Below are 21,194 nucleotides of genomic sequence, written 5' to 3'. Positions count from 1 at the left end.
TATAATCTCTCCCCACCCCCCCCACACATGCAGAAGCTTTTCTTTGCTTTTTTAATGTAGTAAAGTTTACCAATTAGCCAATTTTTTTTAATGACTACTAAACATAGCTAGTAAGGTTTTCATTGCTTCAAAGTTATAAAAAAGTTCTCATGTGTTTTATTTTTAGAACTTCATATTTTACATTTAAATCTTTGATCTGCTTGGAATTTTCTTAGAGTAAGGTGTAAGATATGGTTTCAACCTCATTTCCAGATTTCAATCTTTCCTGCCTCCTCCACACTTGGGGGCCTTTGAACGCCTCTCTTACCATCATTGGGGTCTGGTTTCAGCTTTAGCCAGAGGTATTTCTCAGGTAGTCAAGTTCAGTCCTCTCAGATTAAGGCTGGCTCTTTTTTGTTTTGTTTTGTTTTTGTTCTTGTTTTTTAAAAGATTTTATTTTTAAGGAAGATTTTATTTTGTTTTATTTTTAAAGATTTTATTTATTTATTTGATAGAGAGAGAGCACAAGTAGGGGGAGCAGCAGAGGGAACAGCAGAGGGGAGAGGGAGAAGCAGACTCCCCGCTGAGCAAGGAACCTGATGCGGGGCTCAATCCCAGGACTGTGGGATCATGACCTGAGCCAAAGGGACACTTAACGACTGAGCCACCCAGGCGTCCCAAAAGATTCTATTTTTAAGACACTCAACGCCGGGCTCAAATTTACAATCCCCAGATCAAGAGTTTCAGGATCTACCGACTGAGCCAGACAGGCGTCCTGGCTGGCTCTTCTTTTGGACCTGATACCTCATCCCTTAACCTTTTGGAGAATTTTTCCTGGATAATCTAAATGAGCTTGTGATTTTTTTGTTTTGTTTTGTTTTGACCAGAAGCATGAAGAATTACAATGCCTGGGGAACAACATTTGCTTCCTGACCTCTCCTGAGCTTGCAAGCAGCATCAGATATCATCAGTGGTCATGTTGCATTTCTAGGATTTGTAGATTGAGAATGGATAAAGAGAAAGTCATAGTTGGGTTTAGGGGTGTGGCAGTGGCCCTAACTGCCCCAGAAGAGGTTCCATAGTTTTGGGTGGCCTCTTGGTTTGTCTCTGACTCTTCAGGGTGGATGGGAAAGTGAGAATAGAGGAAGCTGGTCTGACATTCACCTCCTTCCTGCTTATACCCCTGTACACAAAGCAGGGGTTTGCTGCTGGCCCCTGTGTTGATTGATCTGTGACCACTTGCTACCGGTTGTTAAATATTTTTAATATTCATCCCCTACCCCCCATCTCCAATAGAGGCTTTGTTCTACTTTCTCTTGGCTCCAGAGTTTAGTTTCAGAGGTCATAACTTGAACCAGCCAGTGATGGTTTTACTCACATGATATTTACTGAAAATTGGGATCTGCCCTACCTGATGATGGATAATTTTTATTTTGAGGTCCTGTTGGGACTTTCTGTTGTTTTGTAATTGTGTCTTCATGGGGCATTTGAAAGGTGAGCCAGAGGGATAATTCAGTCAAGGGTTCTTTAGCTGCCTACTTAACCAGGAAGAACTTAGAAGCAGGTTTTAGAACCAACCCCTGGAAGTTGTATCCACTTTTTCGTTTGACTTGTCTAGAATTTGTTTTGCTAATAACACTCAATGCTTATCCACGTTATAAATAATATAACAATTTATTGAATTATTGTATTTTTGAGTTCAGAAACAATGGCCATAGGAGAACCAAATAGTGGAAAGTGTCATCTCCCTGAGCTTGTGGTCTCCTAGAGCCGTGGGTGTAACTGGGGGTGTGTCAGGATCACCGGTATCTCAAAGGCCCAGATGCCTCCTCTTACAGCTCCCAGTCTGGCCCTCCTGGCAGGTGGCTACTTGAGAAAATGGGGTAGATGTCTGACGAGGGACAAAGGAGGACTTGTCTACTTAACCTACTTACTGATATTAACCCAACGTCATCTGATAGGGTCCCTGTCTTTACTTCCGGTGTTTCAGCCACACCAGCCTTTGCTGTCCCTCAAACACATTAAACTCATCCCCACTCGTCCTGTGCCAGGATGCTGTGCTCTAGTTTTTTGCCTCCCCAGCCCCCTCTTCATCTTCAGGTTTTAGCTTAAATATTCCTTCCTCAGAGAGGTCTTCCCTGACCACCTTCCCCACAAACCCTACGTTCATCATCCTGTTTTCTTTCTTTTTCTAGCCTTCTTCAAAGTCTCTAATTCGCTCATTTACTGACCTTCTCGTTGGCTGTAGTAAGGCTCCACGAGGGCAGGGAGTTCCTAGGTCCCTGGCATGGTGTCTGGCACATGGTGGGCCCTCACTAAATGTGAAATAAAGTGAATGGATGAACTCGCCAGCAAAGACGTACTGTGACCCTTTTGGAAACTGAATGGTAGCAATTATGAGGGAGATAGGGCATATGATTCATGTTTTAATTTAAAAATATCTTTAAGCAGATTACTTTGGTAATACCAGTGTACGTGGCAGGAGGCAATTTATCTCAGGCCAGTGGGGGAAATGGAGTCTCATTAACCATGTGGAAAAGAGGAACTCATTGTGAGATTCCACCTAGTAGTCTCACCTCACCAGGGTTCTCTTTTATATGCTATAATATTGTTTTACTTTCCATGATTTTTATTTTTTTGAGAGAGAGAGAGAGAGAGAGCAGGAAGGGAGGAAGAGAGGGAGAGAGAATCTTAAGCAGGCTCCACACCCAGCCCGGAGCCCAATGCAGGTCTTCATCTCACCACCTGGAGACCATGACCTGAGCTGAAATCAAGAATCGGATGTTTAACTGACTTAACCATCCAGGCGCCCCACCTTTCATGATCTTTGAAATAAATTTAAGTGAATTGCAAATGTTTTCCTGCCTTAAAAAGAAAAAAAGTGAGGGGCACCTGGCTGGCTCAGTCAGTAGAACATGCGACTCTTGATCTCAGGATTGTGAGTTTGAGCTCCACGTTGAGTGTAGGATTACTTAAAAATAAAATCCTAAAAAAAAATTTTTTTTAAATTAAAAAAGAGAGAGAATCCAATTTATTCACTAATTTATAGTTAGAAATAGAAGGTCCTGGGGCTTGCAGGCATTGTTGACAGAGGTATTAGTAAAACAATTTCAAGAATCTTGAAGAGTTTTTGAACTGGATGCATTCTTAGAGATCATTTGGTTTAATTCTGTTTTATTGGGAGACTAAATAGTAGAGTGGAAAGAGACACTGGTGCATAGACTGCCCCTCAGGATCCTGTGTGACCATCAGCAGATAATTTAATCTAATGGATCACTTTATTTTAAATTTTTTTTCTGTTTTTTTCATTTCTTTGTTGTGTTTTTGTTTTAGTAAACTCTACACCCAATATGGGGCTTAAACTCATGACCCCTTGGGGTGCCTGGGTGGCTCAGTTGTTAAGTGTCTGCTTTCGGCTCAGGTCATGATCCCAGGGTCCTGGGATCGAGCCCCGCATTGGGCTCCCTGCTCCGCGGGAAGCCTGCTTCTCCCTCTCCCACTCCCCCTGCTTGTGTTCCCTCTCTCGCTGTGTCTCTCTCTGTCAAATAAATAAAATCTTTAAAAAAATAAACTCATGAACCCAAGATTGAGAGTCACATGCTGTCCCAGCTGAGCTAGCCCAGTGCCCCTAATGGATCACTTTAGATCATTTTTTTTTAAAGATTTATTTATTTTTTTTAGAAACACAGTGGGGTGGGGAAGGGTAGAGGGAGAGGGAGAGAGAGAATCTCAAGCAGACTTTCCACTGAGCGTGAGCCTGACGTGGGCTTTGGTTTCATGACCCTGAGATCATGACCTGAGCTGAAATCAAGAATTGGACGCGTAACCGACTGAGCCACCCAGGCGCCCCCATTTTAGATCATTTAATCTCAGGATCACTTACTTCAACTGTAAACAGGGATCAAATTTATAGACTGTTAGGGGTTAAATGAGGTAAATTATAAAGTGTCTAGCACATCAGAGGGCCCCAGTAAATGGCAGCTAATCAATTATTTACAGATGAGAAAACTAAGAAATGAAAAAAAAGTGAAATAGAATGTAATTGGTATATTAATGTCAAATCTGGTATCATAGAGCAGTGTTCCCCAACTAGTGGTTCTCAACTTCGGCCCCTAGGGCGATTTAGCAAACCCTGATGCTGATGCCCCATCCTAGAGTAATTAGGTCAGAATCTCTGGAGTTGGGATTCAGGAATCAGTATTCTTTTTCAGCCTCACCCGTCATTCCACTGTGCAGCTGTGTTTGTTGTATTTATTTAAAGTGGAAATTTCTAGACTCAGTACCAAACACGCTGTATTAATTTGTAGGGCTCTCAGGACAAAGTACCACGACTGGGTGGCTTAAAATAGAAATGTATTGTCTCATAGTTCTGGCATCTAGAAATTCAAAATCAAGGTGTTGGCAGGATTGGTTCCTTCCAAGAGCTGTAGGGGAGGATGTATTCCAGGCCTTTCTCCTTTGCTTGTAGATGATTGTCTTCTGAGCCTTCACATCATCTCCCACCATGCATGTGTCTGTAGCTAAATTTCCCTTTGCATAAGGACACCAGTTATTGGATTAGGGCCCACCCTAATGACTCCATTTTAACTTGATTACCTCTAAGAGAGCCTATCTCCAAATAGAGTCACATCCTGAGGGACTAGGGGTTAGGACTCCAACATGGGAATTTGGGGGGGTGGGAGGACACAGTTCAACCCATAACACCCATCACATCAAAATCTCCAAGGGGAGGCCTGGGAAACCTGTTTAGCAATCAGGAAAGTCTGGGAAATGTGGGCCTAGGGCAGAAGAAAACACTGAAAATGCTAGCAGGAACCAGCTGGGCTAAGGACCAAAATTATTAGGGACTCAGACCCTGAAGAGCATAAACTCAGGCCCAGCAGATGTCATTCAGGACTGAGGGGTCCAGGATGCCTGGTCCTTAACGTTCTTTGTTTTTTACAAAAAGCTGAAAACCTGGATTTTTATTTAAAAGTTTTCAGTAAGTGCAGTGCTCTGGAGTTCAAACAAAATATGTCTCTGGGGGCACCTGGGTGGCTCAGTCGGTTAAGCCTCTGCCTTCGGCTCAGGTCATGATCCCCATGTCGGGCTCCCTGCTCAGCAGGGAGTCTCCTTCTCCCTCTCCCTCTGCATCTCCCTCTGCTTGTGCTCTCTCTCACACACACACTCTCTCTCAAATAAATAAATAAAATCTTAAAAACAACAACAACAAAAACCCAAACCAAAATATGTCGCTAAGCTTGATTCAGCCAGTATTTTGCATATCTTTGGGTTAGAAAGCATTGGGTCTTTCTACTGGGCTTTTATTAAAAGCCATTGCTGGTCACTGCTTAGTGTGGGGAGGGGTGAGCACGGGGAGTGGGGGAGGAAGGGGAGAAGGGTGAGTTTGGTCCAGTTATTTCTGTGATGATCGCTGCAAGCCGATCCCTTAATTGACTGATTAAGTCAGCTGGTCAGCAATTGCCTTTGGAGAATTCTGAGTGTTAGTAACCGAGCTGTGCTTTAAGTCATGAATGAGCTTCGAGTTTCTTCAGAGAGGACTGCTCTTTTCTTGGCCTGCTGTGTTTTGGGGTGTGGTTTCTCTCTTATTTGTCTGGGTTCCCCCCAGTGTTTTTAGTCTGATTATCTGTATCCCCTTTTCTTTTGTCTTGGGAGCTGTTAGAAGTTGGTTCTTTTAACAATATTCCTTTCTACGATTACAATGGAATTTCAAACAGGATGGTGAATAGATACATGTTCTCATTCCATCATCTTTGGAAAAAAATATTATGAAATGTAAAAAATACAATGAACAGCAATGTACACAGAGCGGTTTAACACATGAAATGCATCTAGTACCCTTGATGGTGCTGTGTACACCCCAATTCATGTTCTGTCATTCTCATGTGCTTCTTTATAATCCTCTCCTACGTCTACACATCCCTAAACTCTACACACATGCACGCACACACACATGTGTGCATATAGTTTATGTATGTGTGTGTATAATATATTATAAACATAAATATATTATCATATTATATATTACATTATTATTATATTATAAATATATATTATTTTGCCTGGTTTTATACTATATAGAAATGGTATAATATTGCACACATCTTTATGTAACTTACTGTTTTTCCTGGTTTCATTCATTTCCACTCCTCTTAGAGTTTTCCATTTTATGAGAATACCGCAATTCAGTGCTTCAAACTTTCATCAATCTAGTGAACTTCTGTAATCTAACAAATAACATTTTTTGCCTTAAGTTCTATTTTTTTGGATACTACTATAGCTACAACAGCTTTTATTTTTGTTTGTGTTTGCCCATATATCCATATATCTAGTTTTCAATTTTATTACTATCAGTTTTTCTGTTCTTATGTCTTGGGTTTTTCTCTTCCATAAAGGATAGGATTGGATTTTTTAATTTCCCAGTCTGACAATCTCAGTTTTTTGTTTTGTTTTGTTTTGTTTTTTGGTTTGTTTGTTTTTTTAGTTAGGCTCCACACCCAGCATGGAGCCCAATGCGGGGCTTGAACTCAGGACCCTGAGATTAAGACTGGAGCTGAGATCAAGATCAGATATTTAACTGCCTGGGTCACCCAGGCACCCCATTCTCATTTTTTTAACTGGCAAATTGGACTCATTTATATTTTTTGTGACTCCTGATATATTCAAATTTATTTCTAACTTCTCCTTTGCTTTCTCATTCTGATTTTTCTATATTCCCTCTTTTTTCCATTATTGCTTTCTTTTGAATTTATTTTATTTTTTTAACTTTTTTTTTGAGAGAGAAAGAGAGCAAGAGAGAGTGTGTGCTGGGGGTGGGGCAGAGGAAGAGGGAGAGAGAGAGAATCTTAAGCAGGCTCCACACCCAGTGAGGGGCCCAGTGCCGAGCTTGAGCTCATGACCCTGAGATCATGACCTGAGCCAAAATCAAGAGTTAGATGCTTAACCAACTGAGCCACCCAGGTGCCCCACTTCTGAATTTATTTATTTATTTATTTATTTATTTATTTATTTATTTAAAAGATTTTATTTATTTATTTGAGAGAGTGAGAAAGAGAGAGAGAGCACATGAGAGGGGGGGAAGGGTCAGAGGGAGAGGCAGACTCCCTGCTGCGCAGGGAGCCCAGATGTGGGACTTGATCCCGGGACTCCAGGATCATGACCTGAGCCAAAGGTAGTGGCTTAACTAACTGAGCCACCCAGGGGCACCCAGAGTCCAAACTCTTAACTTCATTTTATATTAGGTGAAATATTTTCTCTGCTTCTAGACTTCCTTGTCAGAATCCGTCTGTCTTTTCTCCATTGCCATTTCTTTCTTTAAATTTTTTGTTATGTTAATCACCATACATCACATCATTAGTTTGTGATGTACTGTTCCATGATTCATTGTTTGTGCATAACACCCAGTGCCCCACGCAGAACGTGCCCTCTTTTTTAAATACCCATCACCAGGCTAACTCATCCCTCCACCCCCCTCCCCTCTAGAACCCTCAGTTTGTTTTTCAGAGTCCATCGTCTCTCATGGTTCGTCTCCCCCTCCGATTTCACCCCCTTCATTCTTCCCCTCCTGCTATTTTTAGGGATAAAGAGGATTTTTTTTTTCTTATATATATTTTTTCTTTTCTTCATATAGTTTTTCTTCATGTATTTTTTCATTTCTTTTTTTTTCTTAACATATATTGCATTATTTGTTTCAGAGGTACAGATCTGTGATTCAACAGTCTTGCACAATTCACAGCACTCACCATACTGAATTTATTTTTAATAAATAACTTCACTTAAAAAAGTTTAAAAAATTTTTAAATAAAACTTACTTTCTTTTGTTTTGCAATTTACATACTCATTTCTTTTTCTTTTCTTTTTTAAAAAATATTTTATTCTTAAGTAATCTCCACATTCGATGTGGGGCTTGAACTCACAACCCTCAGGTCAAGAATTGCATGCTTTACCAACTGAGCCAGCCAGGCGCCCCTCATTTCTTTTTCTTTAATGAGTAGACTTAATTATTTTTTCAAACAGTCAGGTATGCAGAGGAAATTTTGCAATATCTTACTACTCAAAATATGGTTCATGAGCCAGTAGCATCAGGCATTACTTGAGAGCTTGTTAGAAATGCAGAATCTCAGGCCCTACCCCTGACCTACTGAATCAGAATCTGCATTTGAACACGTTCTCCAGTTGATTCATTTGTACATTAAGTGTGAGAAGCACTTGTTTAATGAATACCTATCTCTTATATTTAACATATTTTGCCATAATTCCTTCATATATTTGTATTTTCTTACATATTTAAAAGTAAATTGCAGAAAGTATGACATTTATGCTTTGAACAATTTTAATAGGGTGCTTGTAAAATAAGGACATTTCTACATATTCATAAAACCATCATCATATTTTTTTTTAAGATTTTCAAAAATTTATTTATGTTAGAGACTGAGAGAGAGCATACGTGTAAGTGTGGGGAGGAGCAAAGAGAGGGGGACAAGCAGACTCTGTGTTGAGTGTGGAGCCTGGCGTGGGGCTCAGTCTCAGGACCCTGAGACCAGGACCTGAGGTGAAACTAAGAGTTGGACCCTTAACTGACTGAGCCACCCTGGCGCCCCGAACCATTATCATACTTAACAACATTAACTGTTATTTGCTAATATCACTTAGTACCCAGTTAGTATTCTTTCTGGTTAGGGCTGTTGGGTTACTCTTAATTGTAGTTCTTTCTTCAAGATAGTATGAAGGTTTAATTATTTCCTTTTAACCCTTAAAGTCTTAATATGCATACTTAACAAAATCTAAGTTAGTGTCTCTACTCTTGGGTAGAGTCGGTTAAGCGGCTGCCTTCGGCTCAGGTCATGATCCCAGGGTCCTGGGACTGAGTCCCACATCAGGCTCCTTGCTCCGCGGGGAGCCTGCTTCTCCCTCTGCCTCTGCCTTCCACTCCCCCTGCTTGTGATCTCTCTCTCTGACAAGTAAATAAATAAAATCTTTAAAAAAAAAATCTATACTCTTTTCCCCCAGATTCAAAGACCTTGGACTTTGCCTCACATACTATTTTTATCAGGGTTTTAATTCTATTTTTTTTGTTTTTCCTTCAAATTAGACTTCATTATTACTGATTTATATAGTCAGTCTCTATATGTTTATATATATATATAATATGTATGTATATGTGTGTGTGTATATATAGAAAGAGAGAGAGAGAAAGAGAGAGAGAATATATATTTTTAAGTAATCCCTATACCCAACAGGGGGTTCGAACTCAGGATGCCGAGATCAGAGTTGCATGCTCCCCCAACTGAGCCAGCCAGGTGCCCCTCTATTTGTTTATATTTACCAGCATGTTAACCAATTTCTTTATCCTCTCCCCCTATTAACTTCTGTCTCCTGTGATTATTTTCCATCTTTAAGAATGTCTTTTAGGGCGCCTGGGTGGCTCAGTTGGTTAAGCGACTGCCTTCGGCTCAGGTCACGATCCCGGAGTCCCGGGATCGAGTCCCACATCGGGCTCCCTGCTCAGCAGGGTGTCTGCTTCTCCCTCTGACCCTCTTCCCTCTTGTGCTCTCTATCTCTCATTCTCTCTCTCTCAAATAAATAAATAAAATCTTAAAAAAAAAGAATGTCTTTTAACATTTCCCTAGTGAGGGAGTCTTTTGGTGGTAAGCAATCTTAGTCTTTGTTTTTCTAGGAGGAAGAGTTTTACTGAGTGTGTGGTTGTGGCTGCGTATTGTTGTCCTTGGTCCCCCGGACTATTACAGAGTGCTGGTCTCCAGCCTGACACTCATTCTATGACTTCCTTCTGTAGGGTTCCTCTTTTGTGTGTCCCATGCTGCTTTCTCTGTTGTGATTATTTTTGTTATAACTCCTTTATTTTGTGGAACACACTTTACAGTGGCATCTTAAATAAGGGGCGTGTGAGGTAAATTTTTGGAGCCCTTGCATGTCTATAAATGTCTTTATTTTACCTTCGCATGTGACTTGTAACTTGATATAGAACTTGTCAGGCATGGTTCCTCGAACATTTTAAGTAATTGGCCTACCACCTTTCAGTATTGCTGTTGAGAATTCAATGTCCTTTTGATTCCCCATCCTTTGTTCATTTCTCCTCTCTGAAAGTGGTTAGAATCCTTAATTTACGTTGTTCCTCCAAAATTTTATTATGGTATGCTGGGGGTCTTTTTCATTTATTTAAATCAGGTGAGCCCTTTCAACCTGAAAACTATGTTCTTCTGTTCTGGATTTTTTTTTTGGGGGGGATATCAATTATTTGATAATTTTATTCCTTTTGTTTTATCTGTTCACTTTTTCTGGAACTGCTATGAGTTACTTGATAGGTATCTTTGATTTTTTTCTCTCAGTCTATTGTCTTTTCTCCCTTATTCTGTCTTTTTATCTTTTATAGGTCTATACTCCGGGAGATTTACTTAATTTTGTAGTCCAGCCCTTCTACTGAATTTTTAAGAACTCTGATTTTTCAAGAACTTTTAAAATTTTTGATTCCTTTTTCATAGCACCCTGTTTAGTTTTTCATGGATGAAATATATTCTCTTGTCTTGCTGAAAATAATGATAATATCTAAAAAGTATAATATTCTGCTTTGTACATTATACCTGTTTTCTTTGGATTCCTTTTCTGTATCTTTGTTTTGGGCTTCTATTTTTCCTACTAGAAGCTTTCAACAAATGTCTATCTACCCTTGATTCATAACAAATAGTCTATTCTATGAAGAGAGTTTGAGAGGAAATTAAAGGATAAAAAAGATTTTCTTTGGTATTCTTTTGAACTAAGCACCTAATTCTTTTTTTTTTGTCTTTTATTTATTTTTTACTTTTTTCTTTAAATGTTTTATTGTTATGTTAATCACCATACATTACATCATTAGTTTGTGATGTAGTGTTCCATGATTCATTGTTGGTGCATAACACCCAGTGCTCCACGCAGAATGTGCCCTCTTTAATACCCATCACCAGGCTAACCCATCCCCCCACCCCCCTCCCCTCTAGAACCCTCAGTTTGTTTTTCAGAGTCCATCATCTCTCATGGTTCGTCTCCCCCTCCAATTTCACTCCCTTCATTCTTCCCCTCCTGCTTCTTTTTTTTTTTTTTTCTTAACATATATTGCAGGATTTGTTTCAGAGGTACAGGTCTGTGATTCAACAGTCTTGCACAATTCACAGCGCTCACCATAGCACATACCCTCCCCAATGTCTATCACCCAGCCACTCCATCCCTCCCACCCCCCACCACTCCAGCAACCCTCAGTTTATTTCCCAAGATTAAGAATTCCTCATATCAGTGAGGTCATATGATACATGTCTTTCTCTGATTCACTTATTTCACTCAGCATAACACCCTCCAGTTCCATCCACGTTGTTGCAAATGGCAAGATCTCATTCCTTTTGATGGCTGTATAATATTCCATTATATATATATATATATATATATATATATATATACACACCACGTCTTCTTTATCCATTCATCTGTCGATGGACATCTTGGTTCTTTCCACCGTTTGGCTGCTGTGGACATTGCTGCTATAAACATTGGGGTGCACATACCCCTTTGGATCCCTACATTTGTATCTTTGGGGTAAATACCCAGTAGTGCAATTGCTGGATCATATGGTAGCTCTATTTTCAACTTTTTGAGGAACTTCCATACTGTTTTCCAGAGGGGTTGCACCAGCTTGCATTCCCACCAACAGTGTAGGAGGGTTCTCCTTTCTCCACATCCCCGCCAACATCTGTCATTTCCTGACTTGTTAATTCTAGCCATTCTGACTGGTGTGAGGTGGTATCTCAATGAGGTTTTGATTTGGATTTCCCTGATGCTGAGTGATGTTGAGGACTTTTTCATGTGTCTGTTGGCCATTTGGAAAAATGTCTGTTCATGTCTTCTGCCCATTTCTTGATTGGATTATTTGTTCTTTGGGTGTTGAGTTTGATAAGTTCTTTATAGATTTTGGATACTAGCCCTTTATCTGATATGTCATTTGCAAATATTTTCTCCCATTCTGTTGGTTATCTTTTGGTTTTGTGGACTGTTTCTTTTGCTGTGCAAAAGCTTTTTATCTTGATGAAATCCCAATAGTTCATTTTTGCCCTTGCTTCCCTTGCCTTTGGTGATGTTTCTAGGAAGAAGTTGCTGTGGCTGAGGTCGAAGAGGTTGCTGCCTGTGTTCTCTTTTAGGATTTTGATGGACTCCTGTCTCACATTTAGGTCTTTCAACCATTTGGAGTCTATTTTTGTGTGTGGTGTAAGGAAATGGTCCAGTTTTATTCTTCTGCATGTGGCTGTCCAATTTTCCCAACACCATTTTTTTAAAAAAGATTTTATTTATTTATTTGAGAGAGAGAATGAGAGAGAGAGAGAGAGAGAAAGAGAGCATGAGAGGGGGGAGGGTCAGAGGGAGAAGCAGACTCCCCGCTGAGCAGGGAGTCCGATGTGGGACTCGATCCTGGGACTGCAGGATCATGACCTGAGCTGAAGGCAGGTGCTTAACCCACTGAGCCACCCAGGCACCCTTCCCAACACCATTTGTTGAAGAGACTGTCTTTTTGCCATTGGACATTCTTTCCTGCTTTGTCAAAGATTAGTTGACCAGAGAGAGGGTCCATTTCTGGGCTCTGTATCCTGTTCCATTGATCTATGTGTCTGTTTTTGTGCCAGGACCATGCTGTCTTGATGATGACAGCTTTGTAATAGAGCTGGAAGTCCGGAATTGTGATGCTGCCAGCTTTGCTTTTCTTTTTCAACATTCCTCTGGCTATTCGGGGTCTTTTCTGGATCCATACGTTCCACTTCTTTGAAAAAAGTGGATGATATTTTGATGGGGATTGCATTGAATATGTAGATTGCTCTAGGTAGCATTGACATCTTCACAATATTTGTTCTTCCAATCCATGAGCATGGAACGTTTTTCCATTTCTTTGTGTCTTCCTCAATTTCTTTCATGAGTATTTTATAGTTTTCTGCGTACAGATCCTTTGCCTCTTTGGTTAGATTTATTCCTAGGTATCTTATAGTTTTGGGTGCAATTGTAAATGGGATCGACTCCTTAATTTCTGTCTCTTATTTCTTGTTGTTGGTGTATAGGAATGCCACTGATTTCTGTGCATTGATTTTATATCCTGCCACTTTACTGAATTCCTGTATGAGTTCTAGCAGTTTTGGGGTGGAGTCTTTTGGGTTTTCCACATAAAGTATCATATCATCTGCAAACAGTGAGAGTTTGACTTCTTCTTTGCCGATTTGGATGCCTGTTATTTCTTTTTGTTGTCTGATTGCTGTGGCTAGGACTTCTAGTACTATGTTGAATAGCAGTGGTGATAGTTAAGCACCTAATTCTTGATTGGCATTTTTTCAACTTCATATATTACTATTGTCTTTCAAGCAACCTTGAGTTTATTATAATATGACTATGTTTCCTATGGCTTAATGTAAATTTAGTCATAACCTTGTGGGAGATTTTTTAAAAAGATTTTATTTCTTAAGTCATCTCTATACCCAGCATGGGGCTTGAACTCATAACCCTGAGATCAAGAGTCACGTGCCCTATCAACTGAGCCAGCCAGGCACCCCCCCTTGTGGGAGATTTTTATTTTTTTTAAATTTTTTTTAAATTTTTTTATTATGTTAATCACCATATATTACATCATTAGTTTTTGGTGCAGTGTTCCATGATTCATTGTTTTTTCATAACACCCAGTGCTCCATGCAGAACGTGCCCTCCTCAATACCCATCACCAGGCTAACCCATCCCCCTACCCCCCTCCCCTCTAGAACCCTCAGTTTGTTTTTCAGAGTCCATCATCTCTCATGGTTCGTCTCCCCCTCTGACATACTCCCCTTTTCTTCCTCTCCTGTTATCTTCTTCTTTTTCTTTTTTCTTAAAATATGTTGCGTTATTTGTTTCAGAAGTACAGAACTGTGATTCAACAGTCTTGCACAATTCACAGCGCTCACCGTAGCACATACCCTCCCCAATGTCTATCACCCAGCCACCCCATCCCTCCCACCCCCAACCACTCCAGTAACACTCAGTTTGTTTCCTGAGATTAAGAATTCCTCATATCAGTGAGGTCATGTGGGGAGATTTTTAATAGTATGGACTAGAAGCAGATAGTTCTTTGTCTTAAGTTTTGAGGGCCAACACTTTGCCTATACATACTTACTAGAGCACAAGACTATGAGTTAGGAGGGCTGGGTTCTACTTCCTGATTTTTACTGTGAGATCATCAGTGAATCTGAACCTCAGCTCCTTTGTGTGTAAAATGAAATCCATTCTCCTCACTGCGCCATTAATGGGGATCAAATATGATAAACCAAGGGTCTTCACTCGTGAGTCATCAGTCTAAATGTTCTTCAGTCATTCCTCCAACCCACAAAGACCTGCAAGCATGACACTTGCTCTCCAAGATGTTATTCTTTCAGAAAAGGTTACTTTTTGGCTGAGGTTGGCCAACAGCTGCCACATTTTAATTTATTATGATTTTTTGTTTGTTTGTTTTTGTTTCTTAACCTGGTCTAGTTTCCATTTGTTGGAATCTGGATGAGAATCCTGAGGCCATATTCTAATTTATTCAGACTCTGATTGGTCTTTTAAAAACAAACGTGGTTGCATGAAGTTGATGTCACAAAAGTGACTTTAGTCCATTAATCACCTTGGGTGGATAAAACAGGTCGCCACTGCAAGCACAAGGAATAATCTGTAAGTGACTAAGGCAAAAAGTAATCCCCTTCAGAACCAGGTCAAGCAGTTTATTTAGGGCTAGGGTGGTTACTCAGCCTGTTGAGGCTTATACTTCTAGGTTGAGGGACTTGAGGTGTTTGGGGGAGTGTGTGCGTAGCTTGGTGGGAAGAGCGATTCATCCTTTTGGAAGAGTTACTTTGCATCTATGTCTCTCTGTCTCTCTGTCTGTGTCTCTCCCTCTTGGTCTCTCCATCTTCCTCTCACTCATTTACTCTGGTTCTCACACTCTTTATATCTCCTTTTTGTTCTTTCTCTCAAGAAGGAATACATAAGTGGGGAAGTTTAATTTTAGTTCCCAAGAAGATCATAGAGGACATCAAAGAAGAGTTAGTGATTGATTAGCTGTCAGAAAAAAGTTATGCATATTTTTCTTCAAAAACAACCTATAGTCATGACAAGCCATGACACAAATAGATATGAGACGAGTAATTAAACACAGGTTTCTAAGATAATGATCCAGGGAAGACATAGTACAGAGATAAAGAAGAATAGACCTGTATTTATTGAGCCTGTGTGCTATGTGGAAAGCTGTGGCAAGAAATGATAAAAATAATACATGATTCAAGGTTCTTTGGCTAAATATAGCTGGGTAAGAACAAATGAGTAACATCGGCAAAGTAGATTGTTTCTGTGCATGAAGATATGCTGTAAGCCATAATTCCATTCACTTCAGACATTTGTTAGGCACACACCAGGGACAAAGCTTTGTTCTAGAAATTGGAAGGAGCTATAAAATAAATAAGACATTATTAAGGAAATAAAAGATTTCCTATTTTATATGTATTTCACTTGCTCAGATTATGTGGTTCTTGTGTTGTCCTCTGTGTTATGTTCTCATTGGTCTTGTTACTGCTAAGGCCATGGGGTAAAACTTCTTGCTCTCTTTGTAGGGGATGTTCATCTGCCCTAAAGAAAGCTGGGAAAGAGAGGCCAGCGCTCAATTAGAAAACCAGAACACAGAGGGCTCTCAAAACTCAGATCCACACAGTATAAGCTATATTATATGGTTGGGTTTTGCTCTGTATTTTTTTTTTTTTTTTTGGTTGTTGTTTGACTGCTTGTTTTCCTCCTGAGCCTTTAAGTAAGGTCTCCTCGCCATGTTCTGGCCTCTTTTTATCTGTACTTCTGAAGATACAAAGAAGGGTCTTAGATGCTTATGAGCGGTGGTTCTCAAAGTTGGTCTCTGGACCAGCAGCATTAGCCTCTACCTGGGAACTCATTAGTAATGCACATTCTTAGATCCCACCCAGTCATACTGGATCTGGAAGTCAGGGTGGAGCCCAGGGACTGTCCAGCCTTCCAGGGCATTCTGAGGCTGGCTCACTGTTGAGCACCACTGCTCCTCTTGGAAACTGAAGGAGAACAGCGCCCTCTGGAGGCCATGTGGTCACAGCCGCCACGAAGAAGGAGCTCTATCCAAGTGAAGGAGAGCGATGTTCTTGTCTCACTGAGGCGAAGAGTAAATCTCGCAAAGGAGAGTGAGCAAAGTGGTAGAGTGTTATTAAGCAAGGATACAGAAAAAGCTCTCAGGAGTGTGACGGGTCCTGACCAGGTTGCCATTGAGGGGCTTTCCCTTTCTGGCCTTTTATTAAGACTTTACCAGGGGCACCTGGGTGGCTCAGTCGTTGGGCGTCTGCCTTCGGCTCGGGTCCTGATCCCAGGGTCCTGGGATCGAGCCCCATGTCGGGCTCCCTGCTCCGCGGAGAAGCCTGCTCTCCCTCTCCTACTCCCCCTGCTTGTGTTCCCTCTCTCACTATGTCTCTCTCTGCCAAATAAATAAATAAAATCTTTAAAAAAAAAAAAAGACTTTACCAGGACACTTGCCAGTATCAGGTCAGTGGCCTAGAACTCAACGTGATGCTTATACACTGTGTGAGAGTTTTTGTTTCTGTGACATCTGTGATCTATAGATATGTATTGCTAGGTCTGGTTCATCTTTATAGTGAACTTTTCCTTTGGGGCCCGATTCCTTTTTGTGGTTACTTTTATTTTCTGTGGTTACAGGTAATTACTAGAAAAACATTTTATTTTATTTTTTTAATGAAGTTTTTTTTTTTTTAAAGACCTATTTATTTATTTATTTGACAGAGAGAGACAGCGAGAGAGGGAACACAAGCAGGGGGAGCTGAGCAGGGAGCCCGACGCAGGGCCCGATCCCAGGACCCCGGGATCATGACCTGAGTAGAAGGCAGACGCTTAACAACTGAGCCACCCAGGCGCCCCTAGAAAAGCATTTTAACGCTAGTAATTGAGATAGGGTGGTCTAAGTTTTCCTGATCTCTGTCTTTGTTCTATCTCAGCGTCTGCATACCTGAAACACCCTCAGAGCCTAGTTGGGGCCCCTATACTTTTCCTACCTAAGTCCCATCCTCGCCCTGTTCACAGGGGGGAAGAGGGAGAGAGAAAGTCAGGGTTTCCAAGCCCATCTATCTCTTCCCACACAACGAGACTTCTACCACGGTCAGGTGAGGAGGCTCTGGATTGATTTAATTAAGGGATATTACTGTTCTCTTCATAATAGTCCAAGCTCTCAAGATGGGTGAATATGGGGGCACCTGGGTGGCTCAGTTGGCTAAGCGACTGCCTTCAGCTCAGGTTATGATCCCAGAGTCCCGGGATCGAGTCCCACATTGGGCTCCCTGCTCAGCAGGGAGTCTGCTTCTCCCTCTGACCCTCCCCCCCTCATGCTCTCTCTCTCAAATAAATAAATAAATAAATAAAACCTAAAAAAAAAAGATGGGTGAATATGGGTGATTTTTATTTATTTATTTATTTATTTATTTTTTTTTTAATTTGACAGAGAGAGACACATTGAGCGAGGGAACACAAGCAGGGGGAGTGGGAGAGGGAGAAGCAGGCTTCCCGCCGAGCAGGGAGCCCGATGCGGGGCTCGATCCCAACCTGAGCCGAAGGCAGATGCTTAACAACTGAGCCACCCAGGTGCCCCTAATATGGGTGAATTTTAAAATGAGTATTTACTCTTCTATCTCCTTTTTCCCGTTCTGGTGTTCATATCACTCCCTTACCAAAAAGCTTCTCCTTAAACAGGCCTCCTGGCGTTGTGTGCCGCGCCTCTGCACCAGACCCCACGCCACTCTCAGCTTTGTGCTCTCTTCTCCCCCACCTGGAAAGGTCTCATTTCCTTTCTTCTGCGCTCAGCTTGCTCTTGCTACAGCAGCCCCTCACTAGGCATCAGTCTGCAACGGAGTCCCCTCTCTAGACGGAGCTCCTTGAAGGCACGGAAGGCCCTCTAATCGTTTTTATCCCCAGCATTTAGCACAGCCCCGGCTTAACAACAGGTGATTGGAAAATGGTTTCGAAATGAATAAATGGGTCAATGTAATTCAGAGTCTGGTCAGTAGAACCAGTTGCTGTTCCTCGAACTTCCTACTTGTCAGTGCCCCCATGCAGTCCCTTTCAATGTGAAATGCCCTCCTGTGTCCATCTGTAGCCTCTCCAAATCCCGCCTGTCCCTTAAGATTCACTCGTTGTGGCTGTTCGATAAACATGTGGGAGCCAACTGTAGAGTAGAGAATATGCACCTGATCAGGTAGAGCTATCAGCTGGCAAGTTTCCTGAGTTACACTATTCTTAGGGCAAAGTGCATATGTGATAAAAATAGCACCAATAATAAAAATAACATTAATCTGTAATATTAATGGCTTATATTGATTGAATTTTTATCATGTGCTAAGCCTTGTACTAAGCCTTTTACATATATTATTTAATTCTTAAACTAGCCGATGAGGAAAGTGTTGGTATCTATAAAATAATGGAGGCTTTAGAGGGGTTAAATAATTTGCCCACAGTCATGGCGCTAGAAATGTTAAAGCCAAGATTAAAATCATGATCTGGTCTAGACTCCAAAGTCAGTGCTTTAAACTTGAAGCTAAATAGATCACTGACAAAATATATAGGTATTAGAGACCCTAGTAATGTAGAATTGTGAATCTAAACAGACAAGCAAAAAGCCTGAACTCCTGTGCCATTCAATGAGCAAACTTAATTTATTGAGCACGTAATATGGGGCGGGTATTAATCTAGGAGCGAGAGGATATAGTGGGTGAATAAGACAGACAAGATCCCTGCTCTCAGGGAAGTTAACCTGGAGAAGCCACGGGAAGATTTGGGAAGAGTCTGCTTCAGGTAAAGGAAGGAAGGGAAAAGGCGCCGAGGCTAGGACAACCGGTGGCGGGACCAGCACCCACAGTCCACTAAGTGGAATTGACCTTGGATCGAGCTTTCAGGGCACAGGTCCTGTAAGAGTGGGAGCCAAGCCCCGACTGTGAGTGGCCCGGAAGCTGAAGGTAAGCACAGGAGACTAGGTTCTACATGCTGCCAGATATTTCCCTACTTTGTCGCCTTTTCAGAATATTTTGCAAGAATCAAGCCACATTCTCACTAAGGCTCCATGTACAGTGGCAGGATCCTGTTCCCACAGTCTGTAGGGTTAACGTCAAGAGTGAGGAGCGAGGCCCAAGTGAGAATGACCCCTTTGGTAAGGACATACAATAGAAAAGCAATGATGAGGGGCGCCTGGCTGGCTCAGTCGGTTAAGCGTCTGCCTTCGGCTCAGGGCATGATCCCAGGGTCCTGGGATCGAGCCCCGCATCGGGCTCCTTGCTCGGCAGGAAGCCTGCTTCTCCCTCTCCCACTCCCCCTGCTTGTGATCCCTCTCTCGCTGTCTCTCTCTTTGTGAAAAATAAATAAATAAAATCTTTAAAAAAGAAAAGAAAAGCAATGGTGAAGCTGTCTCAAAGTCAATCTGCTTTCTCTTATCACTATGCCCTAACAGTTACGTACAAGGTCATTGCTAAATACATGTTTTGCGGGGGCAGACCATTCCCACAGGAGTCCTCCTGGCACGTTGCCATTCTAATTCCAAATCCAGTTCACGATGCCCTTTTTGCTCCTTCTTCTCTGGCCTCTTCTTTGGCCTCCTTGATGTCTTCCATGGTCTCTCCTGGGTCTGGCTTCCCTCTCTGTTGCCTTTCTATGGGTGCTGTGAGGATCTCCCCACCTTGTTTGGGGGCTCACAGCTCTTCTTTTCACCAAAGGACTTCCCCGCACCATGCTGCTCACCCACTTTTGTCCAAAGTGATTCTTCCTTCAGAGCGTCCCTAAGAAAGAAGGCCTCCGGGATGTGCAGAGCTGTTCTGCTCTTGTGGCCCCAACACTAGGAGTGTGTGGCCATGGCCAGTCACTGCAGCATACCCCCCAGGACACCTTTGTCCTTACACTTTTGTGGAGCATGTCCACTTATGGAGAAGGATCTAAGGAGCATCTCCTATAGGCCAGGTGCTGTCTGTAGACACTGGGGGAAGAAGTGATGTCAGCCAGACATGGCTCCTGTTCTTAGAGGAAACTATTAAGTGAGTTGATGATGAGAAGTACCAGGAGGAAAAGAAAAGAGGAGGGTGTGGTAGCAATGGGGGGCCGCACCGCTCAGACTAGGCAGGTGGTACGGGGCCGGGGTTGGGGGGAAGCCTCCTAGAGGAATATTTGACAGACAGACAAACAGACCAAGCAGTTTTGAAAGATCTGGAGGAAGAACATTACAAACAGGGAAAAACCCAAGGGCAAACTTGCAGAGCTATGAGTAAACGTGGTGTTTAATGAATAGAAAGAGGCCAATGTACATAGAGCAGGGGGAGGGGAAGGGAAGTATTGGGGTGAGACCTGAAGGCAAAGGCCAAGCTAAGGAGTTTAGATTTGTTCTAAAGGCAAAGGAGAGCCATTAAACAGGTGAATGAGCCAATACTACCTATATACAAATTATATTATTTATTTCATTTAATCCTTTCAACAAATAGTGAGGTAATTCGTACTTAAAAACAGAGAAAGGAAGAAATTGAAAAGTTATAGGTTGGATCCAAAAGTCACCAAGCAAAGACTGAGCAGAGCCTGAAACCTGGATCTTCAAACTCCCAAGTCCAACATTGTCCTCTAGGCCTCAGCTGAGTACAAAGTAGGAGCAATGGCCAGGATGAGAGTATGGATGTGGTGTTTCTTTGTGCACATTCTAGGTACATGACAGAGGAATTGGGGGATGGCATGTCCTAGAGGGATGTATTTCTTTCTTCCTTCAAAAAACTTTTTAATTCCAGTATAGTTAACAGTGTTATATTAGTTTCAGGTGTACAACATAGTGATTCAAGAATTCTATACATTACTCAGTGCTCATCATGTGCTCTTAATCCCCATCACTTATTTCACCCATGCCCCCACCCACCACCCCTCTGGTGACCACCAGTTTGTTCTGTATTTAAGACTTTTTTGTTGTTTATCTCTTCTTGTTTGTTTTGTTTCTTAAATTCCACATATGAGTGAAATCATATAGCATGTGTCCTTACTCTGACTGACTCATTTCACTTAGCATTATACCCTCTAGATCTATCCATGTTGTTGCAAATAGCAAGATTCCATTCCTTATTATGTCCGAGTAATATTCCGTGTGTGTGTGTGTGTGTGTG

The sequence above is a fragment of the Zalophus californianus genome, chromosome 13 (assembly GCF_009762305.2).
Source record: "Zalophus californianus isolate mZalCal1 chromosome 13, mZalCal1.pri.v2, whole genome shotgun sequence".
Lineage (NCBI taxonomy): Eukaryota > Metazoa > Chordata > Mammalia > Carnivora > Otariidae > Zalophus > Zalophus californianus.
The sequence above is the reverse complement of the archived record's forward strand: the minus strand, read 5'-3'. Positions refer to the sequence as shown.